The 23,579-nt window shown below is 45.5% G+C and overlaps 1 protein-coding gene across 1 annotated transcript in view; it reads left to right on the forward strand.

The window, feature by feature from the left end:
* The window catches only part of LOC137657601 (uncharacterized), a 315,322-nt gene that overhangs the window by 85,092 nt on the left and 206,651 nt on the right, over positions 1 to 23,579 (forward strand). The window lies entirely within an intron of this gene.

Below are 23,579 nucleotides of genomic sequence, written 5' to 3' on the forward strand. Positions count from 1 at the left end.
TCAGGACCACGGGAAGGCCTGTTCCTTGCGAGGAGGAAGATTTACTACATCGAACTCACGTAGTAGCGGCGGTGCAGGAGTTGAGGGAGGAGATGTGTCCTACCCCCCCAGGCGAGATTTGGGACGTCCTGAAGAGGGAAGTAGGGTTCCAATTCTTGTTACGAGTAGCCAGACTAGTTTTAAAGTTTGCTAAGATAGAACGGCATCCGTTCAGTATTGTTGTAGAATTAGAGCAAAAACATTATTTGCCTACTGTTTATGCCTACTTAGAGGGCGGAGTCAGACCCCCTCGTGAAGTTGCTAATTTTGCTAGACAATTGAATTTAGTTTTGGTAGATAATCTCATCTGCACCAGGGGACGAGTGTCCCATGTAGGAGAAACTGATCATTTAATTCTCTTGCCAGCCAAAGGACATTTGGTTAGGATGTATCTAAATTATTTACATCAGTTACATTTGCATTGTGGGGTGAATACTCTAATAGGTATCTTTCGACAGAAATGTTGGGTGGCGGGTCTACGTTCCATTGCGAAGCGAACCGTGCGGCAATGCCCTGAATGCAAGCTGGCCTTCCAGCCTCTAACGAGACAGCCACCACCACCCCCCCTGCCAAAGGAAAGGATCACCCTCACAAAACCGTTCACGGCGGTCGGAGTGGACCACACAGCAGCTATACACACGGAAACACGGCCAGGGTATATACTTATCGTAACTTGCATGGCCAGCAGAGCCGTGTACCTTGACTTCTGTCCCTCTTTGGAAGCAGAAGAATTCGTGTTGGCACTTAGACGGTTTAGCGCCACCCACGGTGCCCCACAGCTCATCATGTCCGATAACCATCAAACCTTCAAGGCTGCCAGCCACCTCCTGCAGGGACTTTATGAAGAGGATGAAGTCCAGCAGTTCCTGAGGAAAACTGGCATAAAGTGGCGGTTTCAGACGCCCCGTGCACCTTGGAAGGGTGGGTTCTTCGAGCGTTTGATAGGAGTAACGAAACGGACCCTCCAGATAGCCCTCGGAAAGAAGTACCTGCCGGACGCCCACGTGCTAACCCTCGTGAAAGAAGCAGAAGCAGTGGTGAATAATCGACCGCTCATGTACAGCGGTGACGAGCGCGAGGATGAAGTCCTCACCCCCTCCCATTTGATAAGAGGACACCAAGTCCACCTCATGGCCCCGATCTTACCGGACGACCATCTCAACGCAACCTTCACCTCTCGGAAGCTACGTGATCGTTACGTAAGATTGACAGATTCGCTCAAAGCCTTTAGGGAACGCTGGAGAAAGGATTACTTGAGTGCCTTGAGGGCCCGGCACGACAGTCGGCCCGGGGAACCCTCCAAGCTGCACCCCGGAGACATCGTGCTAGTTAAGCAGGACAATAAGAAGAGAGCGACTTGGCCTCTGGGACGTGTCGTGGAGACGTATCCTGACGACAAAGGAGTCGTACGCTCGGCGAAAGTGTTGTTTGAGGGTGTCGAATCGCTGCGAGCTGTCAGCCACCTGGTTCCCCTAGAAATAGCCCCCTCTGAGGATGACCATGAAGGAGACGACGGCGATGACGGAGAAGAGGGTGCGTACAGTTCGACAGCCGGAATGCCAGGGATAGCGGAGACGTCTGGGAACGACCAGGATATGGCAACAGCTACGACAACTCAACAACCAGCCACAGGAACGGACGACAACGACGAGGAAGGTGAGAACTATGCAGTTAGTGAAAGAAGTGAAAATGAAAATGAAACTGAATCAGAGCAGACGAACGCACAAAGACGTTCTGCACGCCCATTGAGAAGGGCTGCCGCGAAACAGCGAGAACTAATGGACTGTCTGCTGAAAAGTGACGATATATAAAAAGTAGCTGTAAACTGTAAGTGAAAAGGGGGCGTGTCCTATCTGGAAGGTAGGGAGGGTGGAGTTTGTGAGGTGTGCGTGAATCTGCGGAGGTTGGAAGTGCTTAGGGGTGGAGTACGGGGACGGGATGGTCTCTCGTGCGTACAGACCGAGCGTTGCACAGAACCACCCCCTCCCTCTTGTACTCCATTAAGTAACAGCCTGCATGTAGCAGCGCTATAGAAGTCTCGATTATTGTGAGTTGAGACAGATTGAATTTGAATTGTCATGTATGTATTTCTGCCATTTCTTGAAATGTCTTAGGCCCATTGCCTAATTGTCGTTGCACTTGAATTATTATGATTGTATTTCTGCCATTTCTTGAATTGTCTTAGGCCCATTGCCTAATTGTCTTTGCACTTGAATTATTATGATTGCATTTCTGCCATTTCTTGAATAGTCTTAGGCCCATTGCCTAATTGTCTTTGCACTTGAATTATTATGATTGTATTTCTGCCATTTCTTGAATAGTCTTAGGCCCATTGCCTAATTGTCTTTGCACTTGAATTATTTTGATTGCATTTCTGCCATTTCTTGAATAGTCTTAGGCCCATTGCCTAATTGCTTGCCAATTGAATTCTGTAAAATGTGTACATTATCACTTATTTCTGCTGTTCCTTATGTGTATTACACGAGTGCTTTAGAATTGCTAGGCCCATTGCCTATTTTGATCTGTTATATGACTGTATATTATTGATTGTGTTTATTACCCCGGGGTAACATTACTGTTGTATATTGTGCGTACTCTGTTGGAGTCGTTGCGGAGCGCTACGCAGCGAGCCTAACAGAGTCTCGGAGTAAGCCACTCCCCTCACCCCGAGTCTAGCTCCATCCAATTGACCGACGTTTCATCGCTCCTTATTTTGGGGCGTGGAGGATGTCGGGAATTTCGACCCGATCAATCGAAATTCCCGCCATTTGACTCCACCTACGATTACGTCAAATTGGAGGGAGAGGAGAAACTCGCGGGCGAATGAATGTAGTTCCAGACGTGAACGTTTAGAGCCAAAAAGGGAAACCACCTGGTAGGAAGGCGCTGAGACTAATAAAATCAATTGCTGGTAATTTAAGATTAGGAAAAAAAGTCATTCTGTTGTAACATAAAGAAATCCAATCTAGAAATTTAGGTTCAGGACAAATTGCGCCAAAAAGGTGACGTCCGAGGTTGCAAGGATAGCTCGTCCTCTTTGATCCAACGTCCCCGACCAAAGTAAGTCCCCTCTAATTGTTATCTCTCCTCTCTACCTTGTCTACCAGGTTGGTTGTAGTAGAAGTTTGAGTGCAAGACGTTTAGTTTTATATCGCAGTTTAGTGTAGAGATCCTTGTGATTGGGGATCTGAATCCTGAGTTAAATAAGAATAGGGATATTTGGTGTGTGATTCGTTGTGTATTGAATTCGAATTGGCACTATTTTCAGTTTGTTAATGAGTCCGGTGTGGACTTTGTGCTTGAAGAGCACATGCTACATTACCTAGGGTCAGTCTTGTTTTTCAGTGAGTCTTGTGAATGCTTAAGAATGTTGTTTGTCTATATCAGAGTTTATTTTTGTAATAAAATTGTAAATTTTATCGCCGTATTTTAGTTAAATCCTGGAAAGTTTTGGGAATCCTGCCTCTTAAAGGCCTTGCGATCCGCCCAGTACATCGGGCAGATTTAATAAACTGGTGAAAATCACAACAGCTGGCACAGAAGATATTCACCGAAACACTATGGTAACCATTGAAGTAATTGGAAGGCATTAGTCAAAATCATATTATCTGGACTTTGAGAAGATATACATTGTATGTACAGTAGCAGTAAAATAGTAATTTTTCTACATGATAAATCTAATCTAGAGGAAGAATGCCTCAGAATTACATTATAAATAATGAACTCAAATCTGTTAAAATGTTATTTTGATAATAAAATAAATTTTTGAATATACTTACCCGGTGATTATATAAGCTGCAGCTCTGCTGCTCGACAGAAAACTCTACGTAAAAAATCCGCCAGCGATCGCTATGCAGGTAGGGCGTGTACTTCAACAGCGCCATCTGTCGTGCAGGTACTCAGTACTCATTGTAAACAAAGAACTCAATTTTCTCCTCGGTCCACTGCGTCTCTATTGGGGAGGAAGGGAGGGTCCTTTAATATATAATCACCGGGTAAGTATATTCAAAAATTTATTTTATTATCAAAATAAAATTTTTCAATATTTAACTTAGCCGGTGATTATATAAGCTGATTCACACCCAGGGGGGTGGCTAGAGACCAGCAATAAATGTTTACATTATTATGAGCTAAGGATTTTTTATTTCATTTTAGAAGTTATCAAAAATAACAAACATAAAATAAATAAGTACCTGGTAAGGAAGTCCACTTGAACAATTACTCTGCCTTTTTAAGTACGTCTTCCTTACGGAGCCTCGCGATCCTCTTAGGATGCTGAGCGACCCCTAGGATCTGAAGTATGAAGGGTTGCAACCCATACCACAGGACCTCATCAAAACCTCTAATCTAGGCGCTTCTCAAGAAAAGAATTTGACCACCCGCCAAATCAACCAGGATGCGAAAGGCTTCTTAGCCTTCCGGACAACCCAAAAACAACAATAAAAACATTTCAAGAGAAAGATTAAAAAGGTTATGGAATTAGGGGAATGTAGTGGTTGAGCCCTCACCCACTACTGCACTCGCTGCTACGAATGGTCCCAGGGTGTAGCAGTTCTCGTAAAGAGACTGGACATCTTTAAGATAAAAAGACGCGAACACTGACTTGCTTCTCCAATAGGTTGCGTCCATTATACTTCGCAGAGATCTATTTTGTTTAAAGGCCACTGAAGTTGCGACAGCTCTAACTTCATGTGTCCTTACCTTCAGCAAAGCTTGGTCTTCCTCACTCAGATGGGAATGAGCTTCTCGTATTAACAGTCTGATAAAATAGGATAAAGCATTCTTTGACATAGGCAAAGATGGTTTCTTAACAGAACACCATAAAGCTTCTGACTGTCCTCGTAAAGGTTTAGTTCGTCTTAAATAGAACTTAAGAGCTCTCACAGGGCATAAGACTCTTTCTAGTTCATTTCCAACCATATTTGATAGGCTTGGAATATCGAACGATTTCGGCCAAGGACGAGAAGGTAGCTCGTTTTTGGCTAGAAAACCAAGTTGTAAAGAACATGTAGCCGTTTCAGATGAAAATCCGATGTTCCTGCTGAAGGCGTGAATCTCACTGACTCTTAGCTGTGGCTAAGCAAACCAGGAAAAGAGTCTTTAAAGTGAGATCTTTAAAGGAGGCTGATTGTAGCGGCTCGAACCTTTCTGACATGAGGAATCTTAGTACCACGTCTAAATTCCAACCAGGTGTAGCCAAACGACGCTCCTTCGTGGTCTCAAAAGACTTAAGGAGGTCCTGTAGATCTTTGTTGTTGGAAAGATCTAAGCCTCTGTGACGGAAGACTGATGCCAACATGCTTCTGTAGCCCTTGATAGTGGGAGCTGAAAGAGATCTTTCTTTCCTCAGGTATAAAAGGAAGTCAGCTATTTGAGTTACAGAGGTACTGGTCGAGGATACTGATACTGACTTGCACCAGTTTCGGAAGACTTCCCACTTCGATTGGTAGACTCTAAGGGTGGATGTCCTCCTTGCTCTAGCAATCGCCCTGGCTGCCTCCTTCGAAAAGCCTCTAGCTCTCGAGAGTCTTTCGATAGTCTGAAGGCAGTCAGACGAAGAGCGTGGAGGCCTTGGTGTACCTTCTTACGTGTGGCTGACGTAGAAGGTCCACCCTTAGAGGAAGAGTTCTGGGAACGTCCACTAGCCATCGAAGTACCTCGGTGAACCATTCTCTCGCGGGCCAGAGGGGAGCAACTAACGTCAACCTTGTCCCTTCGTGAGAGGCGAACTTCTGCAGTACCTTGTTGACAATCTTGAACGGGGGGAATGCATATAGGTCTAGATGTGACCAATCTAGGAGAAAGGCATCTATATGAACTGCTGCTGGGTCCGGGATTGGTGAGCAATATATTGGAAGCCTCTTGGTCATCGAGGTTGCGAAGAGATCTATGGTAGGCTGGCCCCATGTGGCCCACAGTCTCTTGCACACATCCTTGTGTAGGGTCCATTCTGTTGGAATGATTTGTCCCTTCCGACTGAGGCAATCTGCCATGACATTCAAGTTGCCTTGGATGAACCTCGTTACTAGAGAAATGTTTAGATCTTTTGACCAGGTGAGGAGGTCCCTTGCGATCTCGTACAACGTCATAGAGTGGGTCCCTCCTTGCTTGGAGATGTACGCCAAAGCTGTGGTGTTGTCCGAGTTCACCTCCACCACTTTGCCTTGAAGGAGAGACTTGAAGCTTTTCAAGGCCAGATGAACTGCCAGTAGCTCCTTGCAGTTGATGTGCATTGTCCTTTGACTTGAGTTCCAAGTTCCCGAGCATTCCCGACCGTCTAATGTCGCGCCCCAGCCCGTGTCCGATGCGTCCGAGAAGAGAACGTGGTTGGGAGTCTGAACAGCCAGGGGCAGACCCTCTCTGAGGCTGATACTGTCCTTCCACCAAGTCAGGGAAGACTTCATCTTCTCGGAAATGGGGATCGAGACCGCTTCTAGCGTCTTGTCCTTTTTCCAGTAAACAGCTAGGTGATATTGAAGAGGACGGAGGTGTAGTCTTCCTAACGATACGAACTGTTCCAGGGATGATAGTGTCCCTATCAGACTCATCCACTGCCTGACTGAACATCGTTCCTTCTTCAGCATGTTCTGGATGCATAACTGGGCTTGACTTGTTCTGGGGGCCGACGGAAAAGCCCGAAAAGCTAGACTGTGAATCTCCATCCCTAAATACACAATAGTTTGGGATGGGACCACTTGAGACTTTTCCATATTGACCAGGAGACCCAATTCCTTGGTCAGATCTAGAGTCCACTTTAGATCCTTCAGACAGCGACGACTGGAAGAAGCTCTTAGAAGCCAGTCGTCCAAATAGAGGGAGGCTCTGATGTCCGCTAAATGAAGGAATTTGGCTTTATTCCTCATCAGCCTCGTAAACACAAGAGGAGCTGTGCTTAGGCCAAAGCACAGGGCTTGAAACTGGTAGACAACCTTTTCGTAAACGAATCTCAGAAAAGGTTGGGAGTCTGGGTGGATGGGGACGTGAAAGTATGCGTCCCTTAGGTCTAAAGAGACCATCCAGTCTTCCCTTCTGACCGCTGCTAGAACGGACTTTGTGGTCTCCATGGCGAACGTCTGCTTTGTGACAAAGACATTCAGCGCACTGACGTCTAGCACCAGCCTCCACCCTCCTGTCTTCTTTACCACTAAGAAGAGACGGTTGTAGAAGCCCGGGGTTTGATGGTCCAGGACTTTGACTACCGCTCCCTTTTCTAGCAAGAGAGACACCTCCTGTTTCAATGCTCGTCTCTTGTCTTCCTCTCTGTACCTGGGAGAGAGATCGATGGGAGACGTTGCTAGAGGGGGTTTTCGTACAAACGGGATCTTGTACCCCTCTCTGAGCAACTTCACAGATTGTGCATCTGCGCCTCTCTTCTCCCAGGTCTGCCAGAAGTTCTTGAGTCTGGCTCCCACTGCTGTCTGAAGAAGGTGGCAGTCAGACTCTGCCTTTAAAGGACTTGGTTCCTTTCTTCTTCCCACGTCTCCCTTCGGCACGAGCACCTCCTCTGCTGGAGGCTCTGCCACGAAAGGGCGGAATAAATCTGGACGCTGGAGTGTCCATCCTTGGTCTTGACAAGGTAGGCAAAGGGGTGGCTTTGCGGGCAGAGGACGCAACCAGGTCATGGGTGTCCTTCTGTATCAAAGAAGCAGCAATCTCCTTAATCAAGTCCTCTGGAAAAAGGCACTTAGAGAGAGGAGCAAACAGAAGTTTTGATCTTTGACACGGTGTCACTCCAGCTGACAGGAAAGAGCAAAGGTTCTCACGCTTCTTGAGGGCTCCGGAAACGAACGATGCAGCAAGCTCACTAGATCCGTCACGTATGGCCTTGTCCATGCAGGACATGATGAGCAAGGAAGATTCCTTCTCAGTCGGGGAGATCTTCCTGCTCAAAGGTCCCAGACACCAGTCCAAAAAGTTGAAGACCTCGAAGGCTCTAAATACTCCTTTCAACAGATGGTCTAGGTCCGAAGGTGACCAGCATATCTTAGAGCGTCTCATGGCTAGCCTGCGGGGAGAGTCTACAAGACTTGAGAAGTCGCCCTGGGCAGAGGCAGGAACTCCCAAGCCGAGAACTTCTCCCGTGGCATACCAGACGCTCGATCTGGAAGAGAGTTTAGCAGGGGGAAACGTAAAGGCTGTCTTCCCTAGACTCTTTGGACTGCATCCAATCTCCTAAAACTCGTAAAGCTCTCTTGGACGAGCGTGCGAGGACGAGTCTCGTAAAGGCAGGCGAGGATGACTGCGTACCTAAGGCAAACTCTGACGGAGGAGAGCGCGGAGCCACAAACACAAACTGGTCCGGAAACATCTCTTTGAACAGAGCAAGAACTTTTCTAAAGTCCAAAGAGGGTTGCGTGGACTTGGGCTCGTCAAGGTCCGAATGTGGTTCATCAACGTGTGCCGCATCGTCATCATCAGAGAGTCCATCATCCGAGAATTGAGGAGGAAGCGGCAATGGAGTAGGTATCGGCTGGTCAACTGAGTCCGGTCGCACGGGTGCATGCGTGACTGAACCGGACGCAACGTCATGGAACTGTTGCCCAGTCTGTGAGCTGGCAACAACCATAGCAGCGCGGGGACGCACAGCGTCTACTCCAGACTGTCTAGTCTGAGGTGGGCGAGCAGAGGCAACCACACTGGGTTGCGGAGGTTGACGCACCGCGTCAAAACAAAACAACTCTGACGTTTGTTGTACCTCGCGAACGTCAACGGAAGGTTCCGTGCGTCGCTGAACGTCAACATGCGGCTGGCAGGGTACAATGGAACGCATGGGTGGCGGGACTCTCTCAGCTGGAGTGCGCAAGAAGGTCGCCTCAGCGTCCACAGGACGCACAACCGTGGTTGGTTGTAGGCAAGAGGTTGGTGCAGCAGCAACCTTCTCCGCACGAAAGTCCTGCATCAGAGACGTTAATTGGTACTGCATGGTCTGCAGCAAAGACCACTTAGGGTCTGCAGGAGCAGGTGCGGCGACAGACGGTGTAACTGCCTGAGGCGGTACCGCTTTGCCTCTCTTAGGAGGTGAGCAGTCATCGGAAGACTGCAGCGAGTCCGAACTGACCCAGTGGCTACAACTGGGCCGTTGGACTTGCGCGGAAGGGACCGACTTGCGCTTAAGAGGTCGTGAGACCTTGGTCCATGGTTTCTTACGAGAAACCTCTTCCGCAGACGAGGAATAAATGGGCTCTCTCGTCTTTGTGTGGGTGGGGCGATCTTGGGTAGATACGCCCGAAACCACGGAGGGAACGTCTGTTCGCTGATTAAAGCCTCTCGAACCCTTTGGTCGTACGACATTGCTTCTCCCCTGGACTTGGGAGCTGGCAAGAGGTCCCGGACTAGGAGGACGACAGGCACGAACAGACGAACCCTCAAGCGCAACACTATACACAACACTATCACTCACTTTATCACTTCCCACTGCACTCTTACACTTCAGCTCCTTGACGTCCGCCATGAGCTGGTTACGGTCACTAGCCAAGGACTCAACTCTCTCACCCAGAGCTTGGATGGCACGCATCATATCTGCCATCGAAGGTTCCTGAGTGCCAGAAGGGGGATTAGGAGCAACCACTACAGGGGAAGGAATAGGTTGTGGGGCATGAGGAGAGGAAAAATCAACGGAACGAGATGAACTTCTCCTGACTCTATCTCTCTCTAGCCTACGTGTATATTTCTGGAATTCGATAAAATCGAATTCCGAAAGCCCAACGCATTCCTCACATCGATCTTCCAATTGACAGGTTTTATCCCGACAATTGGAACAAACGGTGTGAGGATCGATAGAGGCCTTCGGAAGACGCCTTGAACAGTCCCTAGCATTACACTTCCTGAATTTAGGGACTTGAGAAAGGTCAGCCATTTTGAATTGGTCAAAGGGGAATTCAAAAACTATCCAAAGTCATCAACAAATAATCCGATATCAAAAAAAGAATGCAAGGATTTATTGAAGAGAAAGCCTGCACAGCGAAAGCTCAAAACTAGAAACGTGTACTTCACCAAATAGTTGTGAAAACAAATCCAGTTAGCAACAGCGAATTAGTAGGTCTTGCCGGTAGCACGACAGAGAGAAAATTGAGTTCTTTGTTTACAATGAGTACTGAGTACCTGCACGACAGATGGCGCTGTTGAAGTACACCCCCTACCTGCATAGCGATCGCTGGCGGATTTTTTACGTAGAGTTTTCTGTCGAGCAGCAGAGCTGCAGCTTATATAATCACCGGCTAAGTTAAATATTGAAAAATTCATGGCTCAATTATCCATGGGTAATAGGAAATCATAATGGAAATTTTCTAGAACTGAGCCTTTTCTGCTATCTCAATTTTAAAGGTTAAATTTTAATCCTCCTTGTAGTGGCTTTTTTTTTTCATAATCCTAAGCCATCCACTTAAAAGACTTCCAGAGGAAAGTGAGCCTTGACCAATGTGATTGAAAAAGCTTTATATTTCTAGTAAAAGTGGCATTATTGAGGGGAAGCTTCTTATGCTAATTGCCTGTAGGGTAATTACATACCCTAGTGTAAAGATTCTTCCAAACTATTAGAGAAATGATAAGCAGTCTGTCCAACAATCTTGCAGAGACCAATGTCCTCTCCTCTCTACCATGCCTGATGAACGAGTGATTTAACTATCATTTTTGACTTTACATCAATCTGAATTTCTTTCAGATAATATCTATATTTCTTGTGTGGGAGGATTCCATTGTACATATGGAACTCTGAAGTGGAATGAACGCCTTTTGACCCTAATTGTATACCAATAGCACGTATCTGCATAATGTCTTCAAATGTTTGTTAGGTTCACCAAGTTACCATGAAGCACCAATTCTTTAAGCGGATGCAGTCCCATGACATGATCAATTAGGATATTCCTCTGAGTTATTGTCAGACCATTCAACATACTGTATATTTCAGTAAGTGTACAGGACTTTGCTCTAGTATTGCTGAATAGCCTAATCATATTTTACCAAATTACATTTAGTTTACAAGGTTTTATATGAAACTGTTGTTATTTAGGATTTAATATTTTCATTACTTTAGATTTTCTTTAGTAATTTGATACTTTTGATTACTGATTAGGTTTGTAAATTTTCTACTTCGTCTGTATTTGGATGAAGTTGATTGATATGGAATTTTGTGTAGGTCATAAATTAGTAAAGATAAATATTTACATACTTTTTAGCTGGATCTTTGTGCTGAGGCGAGGTCAGGTCCACCCACAGTGGCATTGCGAGGACTTTTTCACGTCATCTGTGGTTGCTGTGTTTTACTGGAAAGCCGCAACCACAGCTTTTACTCTTCACTTTAGTACTGTACTGTATTCACTCAACCATTTCAAAATAGTATCCTCTCATATTCACGAATTACTTACAAAGAAAACAGGTATAGTAGTTTTGTTTGTAAAGTAACTAGACATGATATTTTCTGGTTGTTTGCATTAAATCTTATTAATGTATACAGTATGCACTTTTGGGTTATTAAAGGTTTTTGCACTACCTGTATAGGATTTAAGCTTTAATATTGAATAATTCATTCACTAAAATGTTAATTAAACTTATGTTAATTCTCATGGAAGGTATTCCATTTGCCATTTCTATTTTGTGATTTCTAATTTTTAAAGGGTTAATTTATAACTATAAATAGAATTCCTTGAGTGAGGGACAAAAATTGTTTTACGCTGTGATAACCAAGGACAAACTACACATCTACCAAGCTTTGCAGACTTTCAGATCCCATGAACACAGTCTAAAGGTAAACTCTACTCCTATCTGTAGTGTTCGTGGATAGAGTTGACCTTCTAGGCACGCACCTCGAAATAAGCCCCACCTCTTATCCATAGGTCAAAAAAATATCTGCATTGCTATAGAAAACTAATTCAAATTTCATTTCTCCCTGGTTGCTGATATAGGCCATGGTGATAAATTGGTCTACCATAACTCCAGAAAGTCTCCCTTCTATAAACTATGAGCCAAGAACACGACCATCAGCATAAGAAATTAGTATTACAAATATAAAAACAAATAACAAATTCACTACAAAACACATCTCTAAAGTGAAGAAATACAAAACCTAATTTACAAAAATCTAAAAGCCCGACACTATTGAATGGAAAGTAAAGCAATGTATTTTGGCATAGGTGAAAAATTTGGCCAATAAGATATAATTGGTCTTAATACAAAAAAAGCAAATTTATACATTAACAAAAGCTGCAGAGAACTGCCCACTTATAGTAATAAGAATACAAATATCACAAATTTTAAAAGTAATTTGTATTCTTTCATAACTACAGAAACTGAATTCCTTTAGTACAGTAGATTCTGGCAACAGCTGGTAACTAGCCCTACTAAAGGACTAAAAGTTTGTCTTCGAGTAGGTACAAACTGTACAGTACATATTATGAATATCTCTAAATTAACCGATGTTTCCATTAATAAATTAATTCACTCAAATGAGAAAAGCAAAAGTTCATAAGAAAACTACAGCTTTGAATAAATAAACCAGATTGAACAGGCATTAAGCAGATCCATGAAAATGAAGTCTTATAAACCCACATCCACATGAAGACAGGTGTGGATACAGGAAACTGGTGCGTGTGTATGGAAAAAACCCACCCCTTTTACACACTTTCATTTCCCTCTTTATCCAATCTGATAAGCTTTGCTGACCAAAACATATTGTGCTGAAAAAAAAACTAAATTTTGTATATAAATGAAATATTTAATTTACCCTTAAAATGGCTTATGTTCTTAGTTCCATTAAATTTAATTTACTTTAAAAAAATTCTTTTCCATCACATCACTGTTGGTTACATTATTTATGCTTATTTTTTTACTTTAAACATAAAAACTTTCCACATGTGAAATCACATTTCTCGCCCATTGTTTGAGTAAATGTTTAGTTTCTAAACGTTGCTCTTGAATGGCAGAGGCAGGAAACAGGACAATTTCCTAAAGACCGACAATACACACATAATCAATGCCAAAGACCCTACTGATGACAAGGCAGGTAGGAACTACAGGCTTCCTGAAAAATCCCATCCCTAGCTCACAGGGATGATGAGGTTGTACATACAGTGAACCCTCGTTTATCGCGGTAGATAGGTTCCAGACCCGGCCGCGATAGGTGAAAATCCGCGAAGTAGTGACACCATATTTACCTATTTATTCAACATGTATATTCAGACTTTTAAAACCTTCCCTTGTACGTAGTACTGTTAACAAACTACCCTTTAATGTACAGAACACTTAATGCATGTACTACAGTACCCTAAACTAAAACAGGCACAAATATTAAAGGCGATTTTATATCATGCGTTTCCTAAACACGCTAAAAAGCACGATAAAAAATGGCAACCAATGTTTTGTTTACGTTTATCTCTGATCATAATGAAGAAACAAACTCATTTAGTGTACACATATATGTATAGGTTAGTTTTTGCATCGATTATATTGATGTATACAGTATGTTGATTTTGTTATTACCAATGTTTTACTTAACTTTTCTTAGGACTTCCAAATGAAATGTTTTTCTTTATGACGCCGCCTGAAACGACGGCGTCATAAAGTACGCTCAGTAAACAACCACGCTCAGAACAAAGAAGGCATTTAACGCGCATGATGAAAGTGATAAATAATGATATTTACAGTAAAAGCATTTACAAAATATGTTATTACAAATATTATTTACCGTATCTATATAAAATCATACAGTACATACTGTACGTAGCAAAGCAGGAAAACAATTTACGAGAGAGAGAGAGAGAGAGAGAGAGAGAGAGAGAGAGAGAGAGAGAGAGAGAGAGAGAGAGAGAGAGAGAGATTGTTTTACGTATGTAAATGTAAATTTTAAACGAAAAAAATATGATAGGTTACAACATGTATACTCTTCAGACTTTTAAAACCTTCCCTTTAACTTAATGCATACAGTACTAAACTATAAAACAGGCACAAATATTAAAATGTTAGAATATTAAAGTAAAAAATAAAGATTGTTACTGTACTCACCACGAAAGAAGTTCAAGAAAAACTTGAATGATGATGGCGATGAATTTGCTGCACAGTAGAAATGATGATGATGAAGCTGATGATGTCTTCTACTGTGCAGCCAATAATAGTATTTTACGTCTCTTCAAACGGAGGTGTCTTTTCCTGGGACACCTCTTCAACTTCTTAAATTTCTTCCGAAGGCGTACTAGCAGGAGGAACTGGCTCTTTTTTGCGAGGCTGGAATAACATTGTGATCGGAAGTTGCTGCCGCTGCTTCTTTTTTCGCTCTAAGAGCATCCTGTAGGGAGTCATGATGTCATCGACCTTGTTGGAGAATTGCATAGACCGAACCATATCCTCGTCCCACTCTTGCAACATTTCTTTCAACTCCTTCGCATGGTAGCAGGCCTTGGCAAGCCGTTCTAATGTTAAGCCCGTTTCTTCGACATTTTCTTGGGTCTCTTCCTGCGTTTCACTCTCTTCTTCACTTGACGATTTCGTCAGGTCTTCTAGGTCTGCGTCAGTTAGCGGCTGGGAATGGCAGTCCAACAACTCGTCGACGTCTTCAGTCGTCATGTCGCCAAACCCGTCACCTCCAATTATGGCAGCCAACTGCACAGATATGCGTATTGCAGAGTGTTGGATTTCAGACGGAGTAAATCCCTCGTCGTCGTAAACAATCTGGGGCCACAACTTCTTCCAGCCTGCATTCACGGTTGCAGGTTTCATCTCTTGCAGTGCCTTCTGAATATTCTTCAGGCACGTGGCTATGGTGTACTGCCGCCAGTACGCCTTCAAGTTAAAATCTTCATCCTCATCATCTTGGGCAGCATCCACACACGCAACGAGGTCCGCCAAGGTATTCTTCGTGTAGAGGGCCTTGAACGCCCTGATAACCCCCTGGTCCATCGGTTGAATTAATGACGTGGTGTTGGGTGGCAGGAACTCAACCTGAATGCCCTCATGCGACAGATCAGTTGCGTGTCCACCAGCGTTATCCATAAGGAGAAGGATTTTGAATGGCAAGCCCTTCTCTACGAGATATTTGCTGACTTGCGGGATGAAACACTGGTGGAACCAGTTGGAGGTCAGCATCTTCGTAATCCATGCTTTTGGATTATGCATCCAGTACACGGGAAGGAGATTCTTGTTTTTATTTTTCAAAGCGCGAGGATTTTTCAACTTATAAATAAGCCCCGGCTTTAGCAAAAATCCAGCAGCATTGCCACACATCACGAGGGTAACACGATCCTTGAATGCTTTAAAGCCAGAGGCTTTGGCTTCCTCTTTGAACAGGAAAGTTCACGACGGCATTCTCTTCCAGAACAAGCCGGTCTCATCCATATTAAAGACTTGTTCCGGCTTGTATCCACCTTCGGCGATAATATTCTTGAACGTCTGGTTCACGTAAGTTTCAGCAGCGGCAGTGTCAGCCGAAGCAGCCTCGCCATGCAGGGAAACGCTTTTCAGGGCGAAGCGTTTCTGAAACTTCGCGAACCATCCTTTGCTGGCGGAAAAATGTTATTTTCATTAGTAAAATAAATTTTTGAATATACTTACCCGATAATCATGTAGCTGTCAACTCCGTTGCCCGACAGAATTCTACGGAAGGGATACGCCAGCGATCACTACACAAGAAGGGGGTGTACTCACCAGCGCCACCTGTGGCCAGGTACTGCAGTACTTCTTGTTGACACCACCTCAATTTTTCCTCGGTCCACTGGTTCTCTATGGGGAGGAAGGGTGGGTCAATTAAATCATGATTATTGGGTAAGTATATTCAAAAATTTATTTTACTAATGAAAATAACATTTTTCAATATTAATCTTACCCGATAATCATGTAGCTGATTCACACCCAGGGAGGTGGGTGAAAACCAGTGTACATGTATATCAAGAAGCTAAGTATCCCGTATTTCATATTATCAGTTATTCAAAATAACAATGAAATTATAAGTACCTGGTAAGGAAGTCGACTTGAACCATTACTCTGCCTTTAATAAGTTCGTCTTCCTTACTGAGCGCAGCGTTCCTCTTAGGAGGCTGAACAACCCTAAGGTGCTGAAGTATAAAGGGCTGCAACCCATACTAAAGGACCTCTACACAACCTCTAACCTAGGCGCTTCTCAAGAACGAATTGACCACCCGCCAAATCAACTAGGATGCGGAAGGCTTCTAGCCTACCGTAACAACCCAAAAAACAACAATAAAAGCATTCAAGAGAAAGGTTAAAAAAGGTTATGGGATTAAGGGAATGTAGTGGCTGAGCCCTCACCTACTACTGCACTCGCTGCTACGAATGGTCCCAGGGTGTAGCAGTTCTCGTAAAGAGACTGGACATCTTTGAGATAAAATGATGCAAACACTGACTTGCTCCTCCAAAAAGTTGCATCCATAATACTCTGCAGAGAACGGTTCTGTTTAAAGGCCATCGAAGTGGCTACAGCTCTCACTTCGTGGGTCCTTACCTTCAGCAAAGCAAGGTCTTCATCCTTCATGTGAGAATGAGCTTCTCTAATCAGAAGCCTTATATAATACGAAACTGCGTTTTTGGACATAGGCATCGAAGGTTTCTTGATGGCACACCATAAGGCCTCTGATTGTCCTCGTATAGGTTTTGACCTTTTAAGATAGTATTTTAGAGCTCTGACAGGGCAAAGAACTCTCTCTAGCTCGTTACCCACCATGTTGGAAAGGCTAGGAATTTCGAACGATCTAGGCCAAGGACGTGAAGGAAGTTCATTTTTTGCTAAAAATCCGAGCTGTAAGGAACATGTTGCTGATTCGGATGTGAATCCTATGTTCCTGCTGAAGGCGTGAACCTCACTAACTCTTTTGGCTGTTGCAAGGCAGACGAGGAAAAGAGTTTTGAGAGTAAGGTCTTTGAAAGAAGCTGACTGGAGAGGTTCAAACCTAGGAGACATAAGGAACCTTAAGACTACGTCTAGATTCCAGCCTGGAGTGGACAATCGACGTTCTTTAGAAGTCTCGAAAGATTTAAGGATGTCTTGTAGATCCTTGTTGGAGGAAAGATCCAAACCTCTGTGGCGGAGAACTGAAGCCAACATACTTCTGTACCCTTTGATCGTAGGAGCCGAAAGAGATCTAACATTCCTAAGATGTAACAGGAAGTCAGCAACTTGGGTTACAGAGGTATTGGTAGAGGAAACTGCATTGGCTCTGCACCAGCTTCGGAAGACTTCCCACTTGGATTGATAGACTCTACGAGTGGATATCCTCCTTGCTCTGGCAATCGCTCTGGCTGCCTCCTTCGAAAAGCCTCTAGCTCTAGCGAGTCTTTCGACAGTCTGAAGGCAGTCAGACGAAGAGCGTGGAGGTTTGGGTGTACCTTCTTTACGTGAGGTTGACGTAGAAGGTCCACTCTTAGAGGGAGAGTCCTGGGAACGTCGACCAGCCATTGTAGTACCTCTGTGAACCATTCTCTTGCAGGCCAAAGGGGAGCAACCAGCGTCAGCCGTGTCCCTTCGTGAGAGACGAACTTCTGAATGACTCTGTTGATGATCTTGAACGGCGGGAATGCATATAGCTCGAGATGGGACCAATCCAGCAGAAAAGCATCCACGTGAACTGCTGCTGGATCTGGAACTGGGGAACAGTACAAAGGGAGCCTCTTGGTCATGGAGGTGGCGAACAGATCTATCGTTGGCTGACCCCACAAGGTCCAAAGTCTGTTGCACACGCTCTTGTGAAGGGTCCATTCCGTGGGGATGACTTGATCTTTCCTGCTGAGGCGATCTGCCGAGACGTTCATATTGCCCTGAATGAACCTCGTTACCAGTGAGAGGTTTAGACTTCTTGACCAAATGAGGAGGTCCCTTGCTATCTCGTACAGCTTCCTCGAATGGGTCCCTCCCTGCTTGGAGATGTATGCCAAGGCTGTGGTGTTGTCGGAGTTCACCTCCACTACCTTGTTTAGCAGGAGGGACTTGAAGTTCATTAAAGCCAGATGAACTGCCAGCAACTCCTTGCAGTTGATGTGAAGCGTTTCCTGTTCCTTGTTCCACGTTCCCGAGCATTCCTGTCCGTCCAAGGTCGCGCCCCAGCCCGAGTCTGATGCGTCCGAATAGAGATGAAGATTGGGGGTCTGAACCGCTAACGATAGACCCTCCTTGAGAAGGATGTTGGTCTTCCACCACATGAGAGTAGTCTTCATCTCTTTGGTAACAGGAATAGAGACCGCTTCGAGCGTCATATTCTTGTCCCAGTGAGCTGCTAGATGGAATTGAAGGGGGCGGAGGTTGAGTCTCCCTAACTCGGTGAACAGGGCTAACGATGACAGGGTCCCTGTTAGACTCATCCACTGTCTCACCGAGCATCTGTTCCTCTTCAGCATGCTCAGAATGCACTCTAGGGCTTGGCTGATTCTTGGGGCCGACGGAAAAGCCCGAAAAGCTTGACTCCGAATCTCCATTCCCAGGTAAACGATGGTTTGGGAAGGAATAAGCTGGGACTTTTCTAAGTTGACCAAAAGACCCAGTTCCTTGATCAAGTCCAAAGTCCAGTTGAGACTCTCCAGACAGCGACGACTTGTGGGGGCTCTTAACAGCCAGTCGTCTAAATAAAGGGAGGCTCTGATGTCCGCCAAGTGGAGGAATTTCGCAATATTCCTCATCAGTCGCGTAAACACCATAGGCGCCGTGCTTAGGCCAAAACACAGGGCTTGGAATTGGTACACAACCTTTCCAAAAACGAATCTCAGGAAAGGTTGGGAGTCTGGATGAATAGGAACGTGAAAGTAAGCGTCTTTCAGATCCAACGAGACCATCCAGTCCTCCTGCCTGACCGCTGCTAGGACCGACTTCGTCGTCTCCATAGTGAACGTCTGCTTGGTGACATAAGCATTGAGCGCACTGACGTCCAGCACCGGTCTCCAACCTCCTGTCTTCTTGGCCACCAGAAAGAGACGGTTGTAGAAGCCCGGGGATTGATGGTCCCGGACTATCACCACTGCCTCCTTCTGTAACAGGAGCGACACCTCTTGGTGTAACGCTAGCCTCTTGTCCTTTTCCTTGTAGTTGGGAGAGAGGTTGATGGGAGAAGTGGTCAGAGGGGGATTGCGGCAGAATGGTATCCTGTAACCCTCCCTTAGCCACTTGACAGACTGGGCGTCTGCACCTCTTCTTTCCCAAGCTTGCCAGAAGATCTTGAGTCTGGCTCCTACTGCTGTCTGGAGAGGAGGAGAGTCAATGTTTGCCTTTCGAAGGCTTGGGACCTTTCTTGGACCTGCCTCTGAAACCGTCTGGACGGGTACTTCCTCGGCTGGGGGCTCTGCCACGAAAGGGCGGAATAAATCTTGTAGCAGGAGTATCGGCCACTGGGGTGCGGTAAGTTCTAGGAACCGAAGGAGCAACCTTAGCCTTACGTGCTGAAGAGGCCACAAGGTCATGAGTGTCCTTCTGAATAAGAGCCGCAGACAATTCCTTGATAAGGTCCTCAGGAAACAGGAACTTAGAAAGCGGAGCAAAAAGTAACTGAGACCTTTGACAAGAGGTGATACCAGTGGAAAGGAAGGTGCAAAGTTGTTCCCTTTTCTTGAGTACTCCCGAAACAAACATGGAGGCAAGTTCGCCGGAACCATCGCGAATTGCTTTATCCATACAGGACATTATAAGCATGGCCGAGTCCTTGTCAGATGGGGCAGTCTTCTTGCTCAAGGCCCCCAGGCACCAGTCGAGAAAATTAAAAATCTCAAAGGCGCGAAAGACTCCCTTTAAGAAGTGGTCTAAGTCAGAAAAGGTCCAGCAGACCTTAGAGCGCCTCATAGCCGACCTTCGTGGAGAGTCAACCAAACTTGAGAAGTCAGCCTGGGCAGAGGCAGGGATTCCCAAGCCTGGTTCCTCTCCTGTGGCATACCATACGCCCGCCTTAGAAGTCAGCTTAGTAGGTGGAAACATGAATGACGTCTTCCCTAGTTGCTGCTTGGACTGCAACCAATCCCCTAACATTCTCAAAGCTCTCTTAGAAGATCTAGCGAAGACGAGCTTAGTGTAGGCAGACTTAACAGGTTGCATGCCTAGAGAAAACTCTGATGGAGGAGAGCGAGGGGTAGCAGAAACAAAGTGATCCGGGTAAACTTCTCTGAAAAGAGCCAGGACCTTGCGAAAGTCAATGGAGGGTGGTAACGACTTGGGTTCCTCCACGTCAGAAGAGGGATCATCCAGGTGCGCAGCTTCCTCCTCAGAAACCTCATCACCTGAGGGTTGAGAAGCGAGAGGTAAAGTTACAGCGGTATGCTGAACGGCAGAATCCTGACAAGCGGGTGCATATACACTTGTGGATTCATCCTCAAGTCTCTGTTGAAGAGGATGAGGGCTGGTAATGACAAAGTCATGAGGCTGGGAAGAAGGAGGCTCTGCGGGAGTCTGGGGAGCAAGCGTGGTGAGAGGCGACTGTAGTAAAACCTGAGGTTCAGGCTGCAAAGACTGCTCAAGCTGAGGAGAAAGAGGTAGATGCATGCGTTGAGGTGGCTGACTCATTGCATGAGGTTCAAGTCTCAAGAGTTGCGCTTGCTTCAAGGGTTGAGGTGGCTGCGCAGTAAGAGGTTCCTGTCTCACGAGTTGAGGTTCTTGAGGTGGGTGCTGCGAGAGTTGAGGTGGCGGCTGCGCAGAAAGAGGCTCCTGTCTCACGAGTTGAGGTTCTTGAGGTGCTTGCCTCGAGAGTTGAGGTTCTCGCCTCGAGGAAAGTGGAGGTATCAGCTGCGAGAGCTGAGGTGGCTGCCTCAAGGATGGCAGAGGTTGTCGTACCTCAAGAGGTTGCTGCCTCGAGGATGGTCTTACTGCAAGAAACTCTTGCCTCAAAGGTAGAGGAGGTTGTAAGGCATAAGACTCCTGTCCCCATTGTTGAGGAGGTTGCCGCGTGGTAAGAGGTTCCTGCCTCAAGGAAGGTGGAGGTTGCTGCACAACGCTGGTATCTGGCAACTCCCAACGCGGTAGCTCACGCATGGAGGTAGCTTGAGGAACCTCAACTTCGTACGTCTGGCAGACTGGACTGCGTAGAGGAGGAGGAGCGCTCGCAGGAGGAGGTGTAACCTTCTCTGCCTGAAACTCACGCATCAATACCGCAAGCTGCGACTGCATAGACTGCAGCAAAGCCATCTTGGGATCAACAGACGTTGAGGTCTGTTGAGGCAGAGCCTTAACAGAAGTTGAGGTCTGTTGAGGCATCGCCTTACCTCTCTTAGGAGGCGTGCAGTCACCTGATGACTGCGGCGAGTCAGAGCTAGCCCAATGACTACATCCGGGCTGTAGAACTCGTGCGGTCTGGACTTTACGCTTAAGAGGTCTTGAGACCTGAGTCCAGCGTTTTCTCCCCGAAAATTCTTCTGCAGACGAGTAAAATAAGGGCTCAATCGTCTGAGAGTGGAAGTGACGACCTCTGTAAGATACGCCCGCAACCACCGAGGATACTGCTGTGCGCCGATCAAGGCCTGCCGAACCCTTTTGCCCTTCGACATTGCTTCTCCCCTGGGCTTGGGAGCTTGCAAGAGGTCCCGGACTGGGAGGACGACTGGCACGCACAGAAGTACCCTCACGCACAACACTGACACTGACACTAGCACTCGGCACAGCACTGGCACTACCACTTCCCACTGCACTTTTCACTTTAAGTTCCTTGACGTCTGCCAAGAGGAACTTGTGGTCACTCACTACCGACTCCACTTTATCACCTAAAGCCTGAATGGCACGTAAAACATCAGACATATCAGGCTGAGCACAAATAGTAGGATCGGGGGTAGCCACTACAGGGGGAGGAAAAGGTTGAGGATCATGGGGTGAGGAATAAAGCGAAGAGCGAGCCGAACTCCTCCTAACTCTCTCTCTCTCTAACTTAGTGGTATACTTGAGGAATCGAACAAAATCAAGTTCCGAAAGTCCGGCGCATTCCTCACATCGATCTTCCAACTGACAGGATTTTCCCCTACAGTCGGAACAAACGGTGTGAGGATCAACCGAGGCCTTCGGAATACACCTAATACAAGTCCTACATCGTCTTTGGGGAGGAGCTTGAGAAAGGTCGGACATCTTGAATCAAAGAACAGTCAAGGGGGATTCCAATTAAAGCAAAATATCGTTAACCATTAATCAAATCAATCTAAAAGCTATCTAAGCTAAGAGACAAGTTTCCTGTATTGCGAAAGCTGAAATCTTAGAGCAATACTTCACCAAAAACCGTGAACAAGACTCCAAAATTATAAGCGTATCCATGTAGGTCTTGCCGGAAGCACGACAGAGGAAAAATTGAGGTGGTGTCAACAAGAAGTACTGCAGTACCTGGCCACAGGTGGCGCTGGTGAGTACACCCCCTTCTTGTGTAGTGATCGCTGGCGTATCCCTTCCGTAGAATTCTGTCGGGCAACGGAGTTGACAGCTACATGATTATCGGGTAAGATTAATATTGAAAAACGTAGTTTCTGACGCTGGGAATCAGTGGATGTCCCTGGTTGAGGTTTATCTGCATCATCATCTTCTTCAGCATGGTTGCCATCGTCGTCTTGAGGTTCCTTTGCCGCAAAATTCTCTTACAAGCTCAAAGCCTTTGTTCGGATGGTGTTCGTATCCAAGGCTATGTTCTTCTTCCGGCAGTCGGCAATCCACACTGCTAAAGCACCTTCCATGCGTACGATCGTTTTATGCGTGGTAACGACTCGCTTCGCTGATCTGCTAAAGGTGATTGCAGCCGTCTTTCTAATGTTCGCCTCGTCCTTCTTGATATAGCGAACGGTGGATTCATTGATTCCAAAATGGCGGGCTGCTGACGCAAAACTTCTACCGTCTTTCAACATATCGAGAAGCGTCACCTTCTCAGCAATCGTCATTATCCTTCGGTGGCGTTTAGGCTCACTACCAGCCTTAGTAGAAGCAGAACGCTTGGGAGCCATTGTACAGTAGGATTTAACAGAAAGTTCGACAAAAAGTTCAACTTAAAATAGTCGCACACAGCACAGATTAAAGTTCACAAACTTAACAACGTCTACTCAGCAATACGGCGTAAGAGAAAGTGGCCGCGAACAGAGGCTGGAAGTTGGAGATGCGGGCAAAACACCAATCGCAGGCTAGATAACAAAACTTGAGTTCTGATTCGTCATCTATCAGCGCTTGAACCAATCACAACCCGTCTTATATGATGCGTAGGTTACCAATTCAAAGTACAAGATACCCCCCGTATACTGTACAGTAATAATAATAATAATAATAATAATAAATAATGATAATAATAATAATAATAATGATAATAATAATAACAATAATAATTTTATTAACAACAACAATAATAATAACAATAATAATAATAGCTTTACGTACGCTATTTTACGCTTTTGTTGTAGGATGTGTCTCTCTCTCTCTCTCGTACGCTTATTCGAAATGTGATTTTTGCAACAAAGAATATTATTGGATGCAGTACTACGTACGTATACATACAAAAGATTCATGGAAAAGAAGCACATCCATTACATTTGTAGTACACTAGTAGCCATCAGCAGCCTTACACCATTCAAATATGGTATGACTGCATCTGATTTGCGTTTCATGTTCGATTTAATTT

The sequence above is a fragment of the Palaemon carinicauda genome, chromosome 18, assembly GCF_036898095.1.
Source record: "Palaemon carinicauda isolate YSFRI2023 chromosome 18, ASM3689809v2, whole genome shotgun sequence".
Lineage (NCBI taxonomy): Eukaryota > Metazoa > Arthropoda > Malacostraca > Decapoda > Palaemonidae > Palaemon > Palaemon carinicauda.